Source organism: Rhododendron vialii, chromosome 2a, assembly GCF_030253575.1.
Source record: "Rhododendron vialii isolate Sample 1 chromosome 2a, ASM3025357v1".
NCBI lineage: Eukaryota > Viridiplantae > Streptophyta > Magnoliopsida > Ericales > Ericaceae > Rhododendron > Rhododendron vialii.
In genome coordinates, this window is record NC_080558.1 from 29,605,120 (window position 1) to 29,623,391 (window position 18,272).

The window sequence follows — 18,272 nt, forward strand, 5'->3', positions numbered from 1 at the left end:
AGCTTAGCACCTGTTCTAAGCTTTTTGTGTTGGCTTTTTGGCCTTTTTTTTGGGTTTTAAAGTTGCTAGAATATTCCAAGTATTCTGCAGAATTATGTTTTCTTCTTCTACTTTCTACTAGAACAAGGCAATCCGACGACATTGTACAACAAAACCTGAAGAGAGCGGGGCTGATATCAGCAGAAGAAGCCCAACATTATGGAATTGTTCCAGTGGATTTTATAGAAAAATAACCATAGGATGGTTCTAAGGAGTTTATCTTGATCATTTGATAAAATTAATCCTAACCAACCATTGGGGATGTAGAAGTCTTTACGAAGGTAATAAAATGATCACATTCTTAGACATCAACTAACGAGAGCCACAAAGTCTTAATATGAACAAGTCTGATCTAACCCTTTTGTCTTCAACACCAACTCCAAGCACATCCACTTAAGTCCATCCATGTCCTTTTGCTCACCACAAAATATGATCCTACAATTAGAATCCAATTATCAACGTCATGCAAATACAGAAGACTTGGACATGCATGTTTTTGTTACCTGAAGCAACCTTCATGGTTTCAAATCATGATACCATGACAGTTAACCGTAACAGTCATTATAAACCAATATTAGGTACTCAGAACGACGCATTATAAGCTGAGTGCCCCAGTTGCAAACCTTCTAAAATCACTGCCGACAAAAAACAGCTTTACGGCCATTGAATTGGTCCTGTCAATGCTATCAGCTAAGAATCAGTGACCGAATCAGATAGAAACAGACAAATAGCATGCCTAGTATAGAATTGGCAATTATGCATGTAATTCTCATTCACGAAGGTGTATAGCATAACATTGACGGAGAACCAAAACTCAGACATGTATCCACCAATATTTAAAACCTTGGCATCATCACTACCCTTCCACACAAACACCAGTTATCAAAATACACAAAGATCGCTCCTCCACTTTTTAACCACTAATTTTCCATACCTACTAGGGTAATACAGTTGCAATGATCCTCAAGCTCATGCTAGCAATAGGGTAACAGCAGACTACTGCTAACCATATGTTCTTCCTTTCATCATCAATAGTCTGCCATGATCTAATGAAACATGGCACTCTTATGTTACACAACACAGAAGCGATTACAATCGGCTACAGCACCACAAAAAGCAATTACAATCGGCTACTGAGAAGAGCACAAGAGAGAGAGAGAGAGAGAGACAAAAAAATACTGTTCCAGTAACTGCTCCAAAGCTACAAATGTAGAAGAATTTCAAACTAAGTAAATCCTTTAGATGAAACACTAATTTGGTAGATACATAGATATGCTACCCGGACCACTGGCTTCATTCCCCATTCCAAGCCTGAAGTATCCTATTTCATGGCTTTCCAAAACTACCGTAATATAGGATTCCTCATGCATACGGTAGTAGGAACAAAGAAGAATCCTGGCAGTAACCACTTGTGGTGTCTGTAAACCTAGCATTCAAGCAAAAGGAATTGTTACACGGCAGTCTCACAATAATCAAATTGAAAGTTGTCACACTTGTGTGCTTCTGTGTGTGTGTCATGTGTGTGTGTGTGTGTGTGAGAGAGAGAGAGAGAGAGAGAGTGTTTGTGTGTGCAAAACAAGAGGTAAAAAAATATGTTGGAATATTTCCTGATAAATGGTTCTAAAACTACATCAGAAATTTGGTAATTAACGCTTGCACAAGAACGAACTAAAAGAAGCACACTATGAAAATTGCTGATACAAAAGAATTTAGAGTTCTGTTGTTCAGTTTCCTTGCATTCATTATGCATGTCATCAATCAAGCATTAGACTTGCCATTTGTCTTCCCACTGCCTAAAGGTTTCCCATTCAGAAAATCAAAGGTTAAACGAGATGCGAAACCGTCACGAAACTCCTATAGATGCCAATACCATGCTTTATCATGCATCAGACCAAACACTTGCCCAATCAGCCAAACTCTGAAGAACAAGATCAACAATATACAGATGACAGTGAAGATTATATAAGCGTGAAAAAGATATTTACTTATGATTGTTGTGCAGATGATTTTTTGCTTTTGACGCATTTCCTATTCTATTCGCCGCACAGGTGTGTGTCTCTGCGTGCGTGCGTGTGCGTGTGTGTGTGTGTGTGTGTGTGAGAGAGAGAGAGAGAGAGAGAGAGAGAGAGAGAGAGAGAGAATTGGCATTACAACACATTTTGTCAAGACAAATGCTCAGCATGTCCAAATAATCGCATATCTCTAGAAATCAATTGTTATCAACAGATAGCATATCTCCAGATCACTTGCTGGTTGAAATGGGACTATGTGTATTTCTGTGTGTGCATAGTGGAGATCATGGGGACGGTCAGCACCGGAAGAACACTCGCAAGTTCATAGTTTCAATACCCAAAAAGCATGGATTCAGCTAGGGTTGGATGTATGCGACAACTTGTAATTAGGTTATTGAACTAATAGTACATGGTTGGCTGGACTAGATACTGTTATTTTTACCTTGGGGGATTTTCAGCATAAAAACCGTGAGCCTCGCATTGTGTGACTGCTATATTTCCTTGTTGGTGATGAACAATAGCATAATCTTACCAAAGCAAAGCAAATCCCAACGAACCAATGACATTATCAATTGGCACACTGATTGTTCAATATTAGAACAAAAATAACTGCATCAGACCTCAAGTTATGACAGCAAGATCTCTGACCACTAGTGGACTATAATTTTGGCATTTACACTAACCTCCGCCTAAAAAATTTGCATTACTCCATGCCTGAGACAAAAGAATAGCATCCAGAAATAGATTGTAGAAGGCAAATCCTTTCTGCATTCTAAAGACTGATCGTAAAACAAATGACAAAGAAAAGTAAAAGGCACTAAAAAAAGAGCCCCAATCTAAAAACTTCTCCTTCATAAAGTGGCCAACCACCAGGAAAACAATAATATGTCATTGCTGATGACAGGTACGTACCTTGGGTATAACCCACCTACAAAGGCACACGCTCAATCCAGAATCCACTCACTATTCAGATATAATCCACAAAAGGACTTAAATGAGGAGATGCTAGACAAGTCCAACATCTCTCCTACTTATCCCCTATGTAACCCGGATACAGACACGCGACATGGCAATTCTATAAAAATGGTGACACGGACACAGCAGGGACACGCCACATGTGTGTATATATAAATACATATAATAATTATATATTTATAATTATAATTTTCTTTAAAAAATCTGTTTTCTCTTGTATGTACTGTATATATTTCTGTTTTTCTTGTAAGACTCATATAGATTTACATATGCAGACACACACACACACACACACATACAAGAGTGAGGGAGACGAGAGAGCTTTGTTGTCGACTGATCCAGGGCTTCGAACAAGAGTAATTGACTGACCTATGATGTCAATCTAGTAGTAGTTTAGGTTATAAAAGTTTAATTATATTATAAACCAAATATTTTGAGTCATATCATATTAACTCCCGAAAATTAAAAATATTACAGATTGACCCCCACTGTGTCTCTCGCGTGTCCCCTATCAAAAACTCATAAAAATCAAGGGACACGCCACGTGGTGTGTCCAATACGTATTTGGGCATGTCTCTATGTCCGACACATGGATATGGTGACCTTTTGGAGTGTCGGTGCTTCATAGCTTATCCCACCCTGTTTTCAACCCCAATTCTGGAGCAAATAAATCAAGTAATACTCCACTGGATCTGAACTCCCATTTCAATTCCTTTTGAGTAACAAAATAAAAAATGATGAATATTGTCGTTTAGGCAAGCTAAGTTGCCAACAATTATGGGCCTATTGCATAAAGGTTTGGGAAGCAACACCGCGTTGATGCCTCTGCAGGCCCATGGGAGCCAACCCACTTCATTAACAGTCATGTAAAACAAGGAAGAACAAATATTCAGAAACATTGACCACCTCAGGAATAAGAAGACCATCCCTCACATGTCCCAACTATCAAAAGCCGCAATTCACAGAGCATTGTTAAAATCCAATAAGAAGTAAAACAACACCTTGACCTTCAACAAGCTCTATGACAAAATGCATTCGCCTAAATCCCAATCAACATAATGTTATCTTTAGTATTTTGAGACTAGCAACATGTATCCTTTTTTACCTTGTAATTTAGAGGCATAAGGGTTCTGACAAAGGGTTCACACAGGATGCCACATACATAGTGCCAAAAGCATCTCGAGCAATGCCAGAAAGTTTGAAAGCGTAGCTCAGACTGATGTGTTGAACCATGTCCTTCAAAATCTGAAAAAGCCTGTTCGAGAGCATACCAACCCTCACTCTTCAAATGCAATGCAAAGTAGCAAATACAAATTTAAAGTTATTTTTCGACCCATCTCCTAGAGAAGTTCAAAGAAATCAAATAATCATACCCATCATACAAAGTAAATGTCTTCTCTCCCTCTCCTCCGAACAGCCATAACCCCAATACACTCCCAAAATAGAAGAAACCAAATAGCCAATTCAATTGCATTTCTAAAGCACAATTGAATGAAATGCCACATCAATCCTTTTCAGGTCACCTCATTAAAAATCAAGCATCAACAAAAAATAGAGGGAATGAAAATGTGGCATCCATGTGACAAGAAACCATATTCCCTGTAGGTGGACAAAAACTGCCCTGTGTAAATAGCAATATGTTGGTATAACGGCTTCACGTGCCTATTGACCAGAACCCTAGCTTCTCGTCAGAACCCTAATCTGCAAAACAGACAGGGGTGAGCGCCCCTTTGCCTCTCGTCGGCAAAGGCCCTCCGATGCCTAAGTTAGTATCTCTTACTAGATGAAGCCCTAAATATCAGTAGGAGAATAATACGAATGCAACGTATTGCGTACCTTTTACCTCTGGTTTACTGTTTATATAGACATTTGTATGCTTGCCGCCCAAACATCCTTCTTGCCCTAGGTTTCCTATCTCATATAAGAAACCCAGAATGCTCTGGATTCTTGTTCCCTTACCAAATTACTTCCTTAGTCCTTTTAGTTAGCCGAACATCCTACTTTCATTAGGAGATTCAGACAGATCCTTTATTCGCAGGATCCAATTCCTTCGTAGAGTGTACAATTGTACTGGAACCTTCTAGAATATTCTTACCGCCTTATCACTTAAGGCAGTATTTATTAGAGTTCTTCCTCTGTTGGGCCACCCTTTTACAGAACAGACTACTTCTTCCAATGACCTCTCATATCATCGGTCCTTATTGCCAACCACCATTCTCGTCGACGGTGTGACCCGTTTTATTTACCATGGGGTCCCGCGTACCACGTATTTGGGTACTAATTGTGCCTGTTCGAGAATACCTCCCTACAATTGCTCCCCAGCTTTACTCACTATTTTTATTCAAATGACGAGCAAAGCTCTCATCGCCGAACAATGTTACATTGCTCCCCCATGCCAAAATAACCATAGTTGGTGCAACTTTCTCCTTTGGGCCAAACCAAACGTCCCATCGATTGAGCTGGTCAGGCTTTTCCTGCTCCCACCTTTACACGTGGCATGCTCCGTACCGTTCGCATTAAATGCGAACGGACGTTTATGTGAAACGAGACGCACAAATGGCATCTGGGTGACGTTTCGCATACGCCACCCCAGAGAATGGGGTACTTAGGGGATTTCGTCCCTATTTTAAAACCCCATTCCTTCACTCTGGACTTCCTCTGGAAAGAAGAGTGTGCACTTCAGCCATTGGAGCACTGTTCACCACCTCAAGGCCCCTCCTTTCTGCACCAGGTTCACTTAACTTCCGTTTCATAAGTCACCGCTACCCATTCCACATTCTTGTTTCAATCGTTCTTCGTAGATTTACGGTTTTTTGTTTGTTTTTCTTTTCTATTCTGAAAAAATGGGGAGATTTAAGAGATATTGTAGTACCCCACAAGCCATGACTGACTTTAGGGCTCGTTACGAGATCCCTGACAATATTGCCACCGCCCTCGCTCCTGAGGACAATGTTCGTGAGTGTCCCAATGACACCCTTCACATTCCTGTCATCGCCGTCATGAAGGGCGGTGTTAGGTTCCCTTTGGCCCCTTTGCTTCGACAAGATCTGGCCCATTACAGGCTTTCACCTATGCAGGTGTCTGCCAATTTCTTCCGTGTTGTCATGGGCATAAATGCCCTAAATGAAATGCTAGGCACCTCCTTAGGTTTGCCCAACATTCATCATCTCTATAGTATTTCCAGAACCAAGGACGCCCTTACATACTATCTGAAGAGTAGGAACTCTAGGAAAAAGCTTGTTCTTGAGCTTCCTGACTCTGCTGGGGGGATAACGACAATTTCCTTATTATCAAGGTGAACTTGGGCACTGCTCAAGGCCGTGGAACTTCTCGCGGCCGTCGGGGCCGTGGCACGTCACGTGGCCAGGGCACCGCTCAAGGCCTCTGCCTGCCCATTGCTCTGAGGATAGGCGGGTGTGGAGTAATAGTTTCTTATCCCGTACTGGTAACAGAAAGCTTTAAACTTTTTCTGGAATTGTGCCCCATTATCATAAATTAATGAATAGGGGGCCCCAAACCTTGTGATAATGCTTTTCCAGACAAACCCTTCTACCAAAGGTTCCGTAATCTTGGCCAATGGCTCTACCTCAATCCACTTCATGAAATAGTCCGTCACAACCAATAGGAATTTTATGTTCCCAGTTGCCTTGGGACCCACGATGTCTAGTCCCATTGTGCAAATGGCCAAGGACTTGTTAACAGCACTCAAATCATGGGTGAGAACTTTTTACACTTCTCACAAATTTTCACACACCTTTGCATCCTCTTGCATGTGCGGCCACCAATACCCTTGGGTTATTGCTCGGTGGGCGATGGACCTACCCCCCGCATGACTTCCACACGTTCCTTCATGATCTCATGGAGGAATTTATGCACTATCTCGAGGTGCACACAGAGCAAATAAGGACCCGTGAAGGACTTTTTGTATAACTTTCCTTCTAGGGATAGCCAAAACCGCGCGGATTTTGCCTTTAACTTATGAGCCTCCTTTTTATCAAAGGGGAATGTATTATCTCGTAGGAACTCCACTATCGGGTCCATCTAACTTGGTCCTTGGTTCACGGCCAAGACCAACTCCACACTCCTCCCAATACTTGGCTCGCTAAGGTAGTCTACTGCTACCTTTCTTTTGAATTTTGTTGGAACAGCCGTTGCCAACCAAGCCAAGGAGTCTGCATGGGAATTCTGCCCATAACTTAGACGTATACCCTCTTGAAGGTGTCGAGTAAGTCCTTGGCTGCCTCCACATAGGCTGCGATCTTCTCGTTCCGAGCTTCATACTCACCAAACAATTGATTCACCACGAGCTGCGAATCACAATATACCCATATCCTTCTCACCTTCAATGTCTTAACACTTCTTAGGCCTGCTAATAATGCTTCATATTCCGCCACGTTATTCGACGCACTAAAACCTAGCCGAACAGATAGTTCCAACATCACTCCTTCAGGAGGAAAAAGTTCCACTCCAATTCCTGTTCCAGTATTGCAGGCTTGCAGGTTGATCCATCCACGAACAACTTCCATTCTAGAGGATCCTGTTCAGCTGGTGCTTCCTTCTGCTTAACAAGAAGCCCAAGTGCCTGCCCCTTTCTCGTAGGAGGCAGGGGAGCCACTGCAGGAGTGAACTCTGCAACAAAGTCGGCCAACACTTGTCCTTTGATCGCGGTGCGCGGCTGATAGTCAATATCGTATTGACTCAGTTCTACCGACCATGTCGATATTCTTCCCGAGAAATTTGCCTTTCGTAGCATTGATCTCAACGGGAATTCTGTGTATACCACTATCTTATGACTCTGGAAATAATGCGGCAACTTCCTTGTTGTTGTCCTTAATGTCAGGACCAGCTTCTCGAGGGGCAGATATCTCGTCTCTGCGTTCAACGTCTAATGCCTTGCTCACATAGTACACAAGGATTTGTTCGGTCCATTATTCCTCCGCAACACTGCACTTACCACATGTTCAAAAACTGCTAAGTACAAAGTCAACGACTCTCCTGGCTCTGGAGTTGACAAAAGTGGTGCCGCAGCCAAGTACTTCTTCAAGTCTTAGAAAGCCTGCTCACATTTTGCTCCTCATTCATACCCTTCCCTCTTTTTCAATAACTGGAAAAAAGGGCCTGCACTTGTCACTGAACCGGCTAATGAACCTGTTCAGGGCAGCCGCCATTCCAGTCAACCTTTGAACCTCTTTCGTGGTCCTTGGGCTCTGCAAGGCTATTATCTGATCGGGATTCACATCTATCCCTCTTATGGTCACCAGGTGGCCTAGAAACTTCCCTGAACTGACCCCAAACACACATTTCGAGGCGTTGAGCTTTAACTTGTAGTTTCTCAGGACCCCAAACGCCTCCTTTAAGTTGATTATGTGGTTCTGTTTCTCTTTGCTCTTCACCACCATATCGTCTATGTATACTTCCATGGTTTTGCCGAGCAACTTCTTCAACATAATCGTTGCAAGTTTCTTGTATGTTGCTCTAGCATTCCTCAAGCAAAAAGGCATAACACTATAACAGTACAACCTCCTTGGTGTGATAAACGAGGTCTTCTCCTGATCAGGCCTGAACATAGCAATCTGGTGATATCCTCGATATGCATCAAGGAAGCTCATCCTTACATAGCTTGCAGTTGCATCAACCAACCGGTCTATCCTTGGAGAGGAAAACTGTCTTTAGGACATGCCTTGTTTAAATCCGTGAAGTCTACACAGACACGCCACTTCCCATTTTTTTCTTTACAACCACAGTGTCAAGATAACCACTCCGGGTAGTAAACTTCCCGTATAGCCTTGGCTTCCAATAAACGGTCAACCTCCTCAATGACAGCGTCCATGTGTTGTACGGTTGATCTCCTCTTCTGAATCACGGGTTTGTGTTAGGGATCCACATTCAAGTGGTGACAAATCACGTTTGCATCAACCCTAGGCATCTCCTTAGGAACCCATGCGAATACATCTACATGCTCCTTCAAGAACCCTACTAGCTCGGCTTCCTCGTCCATTCCCAATGTTTCTCCAATTAGAAAATACCTCTTTGAATCAATCTCATTGATCTGTACTTTCTTTAAACCTTCCACCACTTTCTCGGCTGGGTTACTTTCGACATCCTCGATGGTCGATTGATCTGGAACTTGCACGGCCTGAACTAGATGGGCTTTCAGGACCTTCTTCATTATCAAAATTAGGCACTGTTGTGTCACCTTCTGATTGCCCCTTATCTTTTCAATCCCATTGGATCCTGGGAACTTGACCATTTGGTGATAGGTAGATGAAACCGCCCTCATCTTGTACAGTCACGTTCTTCCTATAATCGCGTTATAGGAAGATGGCACATCGACTACTAGAAAGTCAGTTCGTAACACTACTGAACCTGCCCGAACAGGCAACATTACCTTCCCTAGTGGCCACACTACTCCCACACTAAACCCGACAAGAAGGGTTACAGGTTACTGACTGTACCAAATCTGCCTGTGACAGTCCTAACTTCTTGAATGCATCATAATACAGTATCTCCGTACAACTCCCTGAGTCCACCAGGAATCTTTCCATGTCATTCCCCTATTCGCAGGGTTATGATCAAAGCATCATTGTGCAGCACCTGAACTCCTCCCAGGTCCTCATTTGTGAAGACTATGCCTTTGTCGCGTACTTCGTCTTCACGTCCCCTCTTCTTTCCCAAATGCATGACATGCTGGTCATGCTTGATTTGCCTCTGGGGCAGCCTCACCTCATTTCTCGTATAAGGTGTGGCCAACCCATGTATCATATGGATCACGCCCTTTGGATTTTGTTCGTAATCCAACTTCATTGCTTTCCCATCTCTTTGGGTCCTTCCTGAATGAACTCTTTGAGATATCCTTGAGCCACCAGATCATTAAGGGCTTCTTGAACATCTCACATGTCATGTGACCCCAATCTTTATGGGAGCTACAATACTGACTTGTAGCTCGCTTTACATCCTTGTCCCCTTCCATTCTCTGAGGCCATTTGATGTAAGGGCGATTCTTTATCCGATACAGGATCGATTGGCTCTTTCCAGACTGTTGTTATCGAGAAGAAAGACTTGGGATTAGGAGCTTGCTTCTCTCTATACGGCTCTTTCTTAGCCTGTCCATACTCCTTTCATTCCCTGTAGGTCTTCGGTTCCAGTCTGTCCACCTTGCTCGTGGGCCCCTTCGCCTGTTCGGCAACTACTTTGCCATCTTCTCAGAGTATGTCATCCTCCATTCTGGCATATTATTCGATCCGCTCCATCATCTTTGCTAGCATATCGACCGGACTCATGTTTAGTGATCGGCGCAATTCCCCCCGAACAGGCAAGCCAGTCTTGAACGTTGCTATTGCATACTCTTCACTGCAACTTTCAATCTCGTTGAAAGTTTCCCATGATTTCTTTGAATATAGTCCTTGATCGGCTCATTCTCTCCATGCTTCATAGTGGAGAGGCTCTCAAAGGTTTTCGGTACCCTTATGCTTGTCAAGAACCGGGCAGTGAACTCCTCGGCTAACTACCTCCATCCTCATATGGAAAGCGGATCCAACTTGTGAAACCAAGATAAAGCCACCTTTCTCAAACTCAATGGAAACATCTTACACATAATGGCATCATCACCAACATGCATAAACGTAGTTTGCTGGTAATGTTGTATGTGCGCCACGAGATTTGTATTTGTCTCATAAACGATGAACGGGCTATGCTTCACCCTGCTCGGCAACCTTGCCTCCTGCAACCTTCTTGAGAAGGGTGAAGCGGCTATGTTGCTAAGGGCTTTCTGTGCTGCTTCTCGTGCAGTCATGGTCCCGTCTTCACGTCTCTTCGTGGCGTGAGCCCCATCCTTCTCCCAATCGGAGTCAAGTCTCTCGTACATGTCCTTGTGATGCTTCCTCCGCTCTCTCTTCAGGTGTTTGGCTTCTAGTCCTGCTCCTTTTTCGCGAAGAAGCCCACTTCCGCTCTGGTGTACAACTCCTGCTTCTGCTCCTGCTCCTGCTCCTGCTACTTTTTCGTGAAGAAGCCCTCTTGTATTTTACCAGAGCTTGACTTGACTGTTCCCTCTGGAGTTTCTCCCAATGTTCTAAAAGTCGCTAGGCGCTAGTCGGGCGGTCGGCCACCTTCAAGCAATTAATCAAATTAATCGGTGCATATTAATTAGTAATCAACGATTAATCATTAGTCAAACCTAATCAGATAGGCCCCGCGATCAATTAATCGGTGATTAATCGCCGATTAATTTCTTGTTTTATAACACGATTTCTCCGTGAAAGTCCAGAGTCTTTGGGATGCTCCCAGATCCGCTCTATTTCCCGAATTTCGTGCTCTCTTCTCTTGATTAAGCGCGCAAACTCCTCAATTTCCTGCCTCTTTTTACTGAGGATATTGTCACTATTGTGTACACTTTTTGGGTGCGCAACAGACTCTTCCTTATAGTAAGATTTCTCCCTTTGTGTGGACCCTGTAGCCGTCCTTCCATCTTTATTCTTATAATTATCGGGAACGGTCAGTGGGTTCCCCTTGCTTGCTATCTTTTTCCCGTGTCCCGTACCGGGCTTTCTCGGAGCGTCTGGCAGGAACTTGTCTCTCCCTGCATCCAGCATGTTCTTTGGGTCGAGTGGAGTCTTTGGATCTTTTTCCACTATGGTCGTTTTTCAAAGGGAACTCTTTTGTTTCCCACAAAGGGCACCAATTGTAGGTGGACAAAAACTGCCCTGTGTAAATAGCAATATGTTGGTATAACGGCTTCACGTGCCTCTTGACCGAAAGCCTAGCTTCTCGACGGAACCCTAATCTGCAAAACAGACAGGGATGAGCGCACCTTTGCCTCTCGTCGGCAAAGACCCTCCGATGCCTAAGTTAGTATCTCTTACTAGATGAAACCCTAATTATTAGTAGAAGAATAATATGAATGCAACGTATTGCGTACCTTTTACCTCTAGGTTTACTCTGTTTATATAGACATTCGTATGCTTGGCGCCCAAGCATATCCTTGTTGCCCTAGGTTTCCTATCTCGTATAGGAAACCCAGGATACTCTGGATTCTCGTTCCCTTATCAAATTACTTCCTTAGTCCTTTTAGGACTCTTTTCCGTAGTTAGCTGAACATGCTACTTTCATTAGGAGATTCACGTAAATCCTTTATTCGCGGGATCCAATTCCTTTGCGGAGTACAACTGTACTGGAACCTTCTAGAATATTCTTATCGCCTTATCACTTAAGGTAGTATTTATTAGAGTTCTTCCACTGTTCGGCCACCCTTTTGCCGAACAGACTGCTTCTTCCAATAGCCTCTCATATCATCGGTCCTTATTGCCGACCACTATTCTCGTTAGCGGTCTGACCCATTTTATTTACCATGTGGTCCCGCGAACCACGAGTTTGGGTACTAATTGTGCCTGTTCGGGAATACCTCCCTACAACCCCCAAAACATGAGACTTCTTTCTCTTGAAGAGATCTCAGGTTTAAATCTGAAGGGATGAAGATGAACCAAGGAATAATTTATCCAAACTAAAAGAGAACGGAATGGATTTAAATTTTAAACAACTTAATAAAACAAAAAAGATTAATAACAGACTAACAGAAATCAAAACATGAAAATAACAGGAATAAAAACTAAAGGATTCCAATCCCTAAAGAACATATCAAGTCTCGTGTATCACACGATATCATTGAAACAGATTCGACCCGCTCACCCGCTCTCAGAACTGGCGTGCAACCAGGGGCCCAACCCTTACTTGATAGTTGGAGTATATAAACCCACCACAGATCGCATACTTGACTAATGTGTGACGAGCCTTTTGACCTTCTTCAACCCTTGCTCTCAGGTTTCCTTTTATGAGGCGATTATTCATTAACCCTTCAATGATCTTGATTAATATTTCTATAACTTTAATCTCCACACTAAGGAGAACCCATAGCCGCTTTGTCCACATGATCATCTCCACTCCTTACCAATCTCCCAACCCAAACCCAAAATTTGAGTAAAAACACTTAAAACTCATCGCCAATGTCATACCCATTTTGAGTTTCACCCTTTTCCTTACCCAAATTTTGGGGGAAAGCCGAAAAAACACTAGATTTAGGTTTTAAAAAAATGAGCGTAGCATTGGAGAAGGCATACCCAAATAGAGCTTTTGACCCAAAATTTCACTCAAATTTGGGTGGCAAAATGGCTAAGGGCTGAAGATGCTCTAATTGGTTTGTGGACCCCATAAGTGATCATCACTTATCCTTCAAAATTTACATTTCTCACTCTCCCTTTGACTGTCACACCTGCGCTTAAGCTCGGTAATCATTTACTACATGAGAGAAAGAGAATTCATGTACCAACGATCAGTGAATGAAGCCTGAACACCCTTGTCAAAATAAAAAGTCAAAAGCGTAAAAATAAGAAATCTAAAACAACCCCTAGGGTGGCCAAGTAGGCATGAGAAAGCTGATAAGGGCTTGTTCTCCATTAAGTCGCATGTTTTTTAAATTTCACGGAAGTCAAACATTCCAATCATTTGGGCCACTGGAGGCCAATGGCGAACACAGGAGTTCTACTTGGCAAGGGCCTGAATCATATGTATTTCTACATAAGTAACAAAAATATATATATAATCCAAATATATTTGCTACTATCTAGTTCTGAGAATGAGACAAAATCATGTGTATTTATGTAACCGCCATTCAATATTGTACCTGCGACCAAAAAAAAGATTGATAACTTGAAATTTTAGGAGGTTTTTTCACACATATATAAAAACTTCATGAAATTTTTTTTCCTCACGAGACTTGCAGGGGCGATCCTATAGAACTTTTCTACATTAACCTCAAAAACTAGTATAATTAATGAAAATTTTTGGAGTTGTGAGGGGGGCCAGGCACCCCCTAGCACTCCCTCTGTCCGCCCCTACAATGGAGGGTTTGGCCGGTCTATGAGCATTAGGGCCCCGAAATTAGTCAAGATGGGCGCAAGCTGGCATAAACATCCAAAGCATTAAAAAAAAATCCAAAACACATCAACAATGCAAACAAAAGAACTTGCAAATCTCAACAATGCCATGCACTAAATCTCCGCATAACCAAAACTAAAAATACCATGGAATTGAGATTAAAGTGGTGTCTCAGCCAAAGGATGTAAGTCAGAAACGGGAGATTGGTAAATCAAATCCAGACAAACGGACAAGGAGCAAAACCCTAGGAAAACCCAAACTTTCATCCACTAGAAACAAACACAAAGAAGAGAGAGAGAGAGAGAGACTCTGTGCTACCTTTTGCGCTGGAAATCGCTCACGGCTATGGTGAAGCAGACAAAACCGGTTCCAGCATCGACTCGAGGTCGCGTCGCGGAGCACATTGATAACCCCTATTACTTTTTCTGGTAAATTGTAAGGGGGGGTATAGACCCAGGAGAGAGAAAAGAGCAGAGAGAGAAAGTGTCGAAGCTTTATTCGAAATGTCTGTCCCCTCCCTCCCTCTCTCTCTCTCTCTCTCGTTCGTCCAAGAATCGCCTGGTGAGAAGGGAAAGGAGACGGAGGCACGAATCCGGAGGCAGATCTTATATCTTCAAAAAATATATAGATACCCTGTAGCAGTGTAGTTTGAAAATGAAACAGCCCCGCCCTGTTTTTCGCCTCTTTTGCTGATGGGTAAATTTCACTTATGGCCCTCCAACGTAGCAATCGAATTTGGGTAGATTTTTTTTTGGGCGCTGTTATTCGCAACCTTCTATTTACTCCTATAGTCCGTTAAAAATTTTTAATTATACTCAACAGCGTCCAATTACCGAAATATAATATTTTTTTCAACAGATATTTACCGAAAATGCATATTCGGCAGTTGTTTACCGAAAGTTGAACATATTTTCGACATGTAGTTACCGAAATATAATTTTGTTTTCAACAGCAATTTACCGAAATGTTATTTATGATTTTCAACAATCATTTACAGAAATTTAGTGGGCTACGGGAGTAAATAGAGGGCTGCGAATAGCGGCGCCCTTTTTTTTTTGATCCGCGAATTTGGATAGATTGAACCCTGAACTTTTATACTATACCCAAAATTGCAATATGCACCTTATGGACAGAGCGGGAGCCATGCACGACACGTGGCTTATTAGAGGTTCTGTAGTGGACTAGTCAAAATTGGATAATCAAATATTATCATATTCAAAAATTATCACATCACCTTTTGATTTATTCATTTAAGAGGTTACTAAAGTTAGCAATGTAGAGGTCCACAATGGTATAATAAAAAATGGATAACCAAAATTTGTCACATTACTTTCAAGTACAAAAAACTAAAAACTATTAATATAGAAAACTTTTATTTTAATAGTTTTCAAACTAATAAAAAATATTAGAAATACAAAGTAATTTTCCCCAAACAATTTTTCGAAATTATTTTCTAAAAAAACAAAGTTTTTAAAAAAAGAAAATAGTTTTTGGAGAAAATAATTTTCTTTGAATTTTTTTTTTTTAAAAAACAGTTGTGTAATTTTTTTAAATATGGTTGAAAAAGAAAGAGAGTGAAATGGAAGGGAGATAAAGTTTTTATGTAATAACAAGTGTATTTGATTGGAAAGATGTGTGGTTAACTAAATTTGATTACTGACAAAAGGATGCTAGTTTTGGTTATTCAATGGCCAAAATTTAATTAGTTGTTAGGAGGTTGCCAAAATTGGTTATTCTAATGTGAACACTTTTTTGAGTAAATATTACTAACTTTTGCAACATTTTGATTTTGATTAGTCCACTGTGGATGGTCTTAATATTGGAATGATACCCACCACAGCCAAAAGCTACCAAAGCATACAAGGTCAAGCAGGGCCGGCCCAATGGGAAGTCCCAAGAAGCTGCCGCCTTGGGCCTCCATATTTTGGGCCAAAAATGGGGCACCCTTCCTAGATAAGTATATATATTTTCTATGTGCAACTTGTAACACCCCTGAATTTTGGTCAGTAAAAATTTCGTTAAATATTTGAATTTTATTTGAATTACTTATTTTCTCTTTGAGCGGTTATATGATTTCTTGATTTTCGTTATAGTTAGATTTTGATCATTTGTTAAACTCTCGACTAGAAACCCTACTTGACCAATTTAGTTAGCTTCTAACCAATTAGTTGGAGGAACCGAGCAACCAACTCACCTAGTTACTAGATGAACCTTTTGGACCTTTTGAACCTTTTGCCTTTACCCATTGGTCCATAATGGTTAGGGTAATTTTTGTCCATTGGACAATAAACTTTTTATTATATTTGACTAAAAGTACATGTAGTCTTTTCAAAATCTTATTTTAAGTACAAAAGTACTTATACTTCTTTTATCCATTGGTCTTTACATGCTAGGAAAATTATTATCCATTGGGTAATAGCCCAAATCTTCCAACAAAGTACAAAGTTTGTTTAAAATAATCAAGTATGAATTTTTCATGTGATTTTATGCATTAAAATATTGGGGTATATCTAAACCCTAGTTTTCCAGAGTACTTTATTTATTAAACTAGTACTTGTACTTTATTATTATTTTAATGGGGAGAATTCTAGCCTTTTTATTTAATTGGGGTATTTGGTACCACACCTATATTTAAATATAGGGCTTTTGTCACATGCTTTAAAGAACAACTTTTGATTATTTTAAAAGTTCCCTAGTTACTATTGTCCATTGGACAATAAAAGTTAGGGGATTTATTATCCATTGGGTAAAAAGGTTAGTCTTCCATCTAGTACAAAGATTGAATAATCTAGTCTTTTTCCTAATTGCCCATGTGATAAAGTACATGTTATTATAAAAAGTACTAGTAGCCTTTAAAGCCTAAGATTCTCCTAAGTACTCTTATATTATTTTATATTGGGGTTTTGTACCCAATTGGATTAAAATATTGGGGAGTTGATCTTTCTAGAGTACATTAGTACACTAGTTTATTTATTTAAAGGGACATGTGCCAAAATGGTTTTTCTTTAATGGGATTTTTGATTTAGAAAATCTTGTACCTTGGTACTTTCTTATTATTTCTTGTTATTATATGTGTATATATATAAGTGTACTTGTGAGAGAGAGAGAGAGATGCCGAGAGGAGAGAGAGAGAGAGAGAGTGGGCCGAGAGAGAGAGAGAGAGAGAGAGAGAGAGAGAGAGGAGGAAAGAAAGAAGAAAGATTGGGTTGTACTCACCAAGATCTTCTTCATCCTTCCAATCCTTGACAAATCTAATCTCCATTGACCTTCCATTATTGTTTTAGACCAAATCTTGTACCCCGTGTCTCCTTTCCTTCCAACAAATCTCCCATAGTCCAATCCAAGGACTAACCTAGCCATGCAAGCTACCTTATTAGGCCTAAGTCTATTTTGCCTAATGACAACCTATGATGGGCCATTATCCTAGCCTTTATTAGCCTAAGATTTTGACTACAAGCTAGACCTAGATTATAATTACCTAAAAAGCCTAAGATCTTACTTGATTCTATAGCCTTACACCTAGGATATGATTGGACAGGGCATGGCTTGACATGTGAGGTGATTTGATGACTTAATGAAGCAAATCCATGGAGGATTTGGAGAGAGAGAGGGCCGACCATGAGAGGAAAGGGAGAGCCCAAGATTTTGCCTATAAATAGCAAGCCATTTCAAGCTTTGAATTCACACCTTTCCAATCCTCAACTTCTCTCTCTAGAAATTCCTTTGTTCTTTCTTTGTTCTTCATGTTCTTGAGTTGTTCTTGAGTTCTTCAAGAAACTCAACCTAAGCCGCCACTAAACCGCCACCCGACCACCCTTCGATCCACAAAGTAGAGTTGTGTTAGTCAAGAAGAAGTTTCGAGAGAACCCATTCTCTTTCGAAGCTCCCAAAGGCATACCGTAGGAAGTTATTCCGTCAGACCGCCGACTAACCGTCCGTAAGCCGTTACTACTGCCTAGAAGAACGGTAAGGAAATCCTTACTTACTTCCTATTTATTTACTTACTCAAGTATAACGTTGTTATTTTGAACCGCTAAGAAAGAATGGTAGATTCTCCCTATCTACTACTCCGAATTATATGAAGTGTATCTTTACCTATTTACTTTAAGTATTTGTATTTTGATCTTTAAGATGGTTATGAGTATGCGTATATGAGTTGCTTGTATTACTTGTGGTATGTGATAAAGCATAAGTGATTTCACTCCAAAGACGTCCGTACATGTGGTGTTGTGCTTTGAATAAAGCATAAGTGATACACTTCAAGGGCGTCCGTACATGTGGCGTTATGCTATAAGTGATGATTGAGCATGATAAGTAATA

The 18,272-nt window shown here is 41.0% G+C and overlaps 1 long non-coding RNA gene across 2 annotated transcripts; it reads right to left on the reverse strand.

Moving 5' to 3' along the window:
* Positions 1–207: 207 nt before the first annotated feature.
* LOC131316700 (uncharacterized) lies at positions 208–14,685 on the reverse strand. Of its 2 annotated transcripts, XR_009197234.1 has the most exons (3): positions 14,271–14,678; positions 663–1,465; positions 208–474 (listed from the first exon to the last, which is right to left on the reverse strand). It is a non-coding gene; the product is annotated as an uncharacterized LOC131316700 (long non-coding RNA). The 2 variants fall into 2 exon arrangements; XR_009197235.1 differs by lacking the exon at positions 208–474 and having other exon boundaries at positions 784–1,465; positions 14,271–14,685.
* Between the last annotated feature and the right edge of the window lie 3,587 nt (positions 14,686–18,272).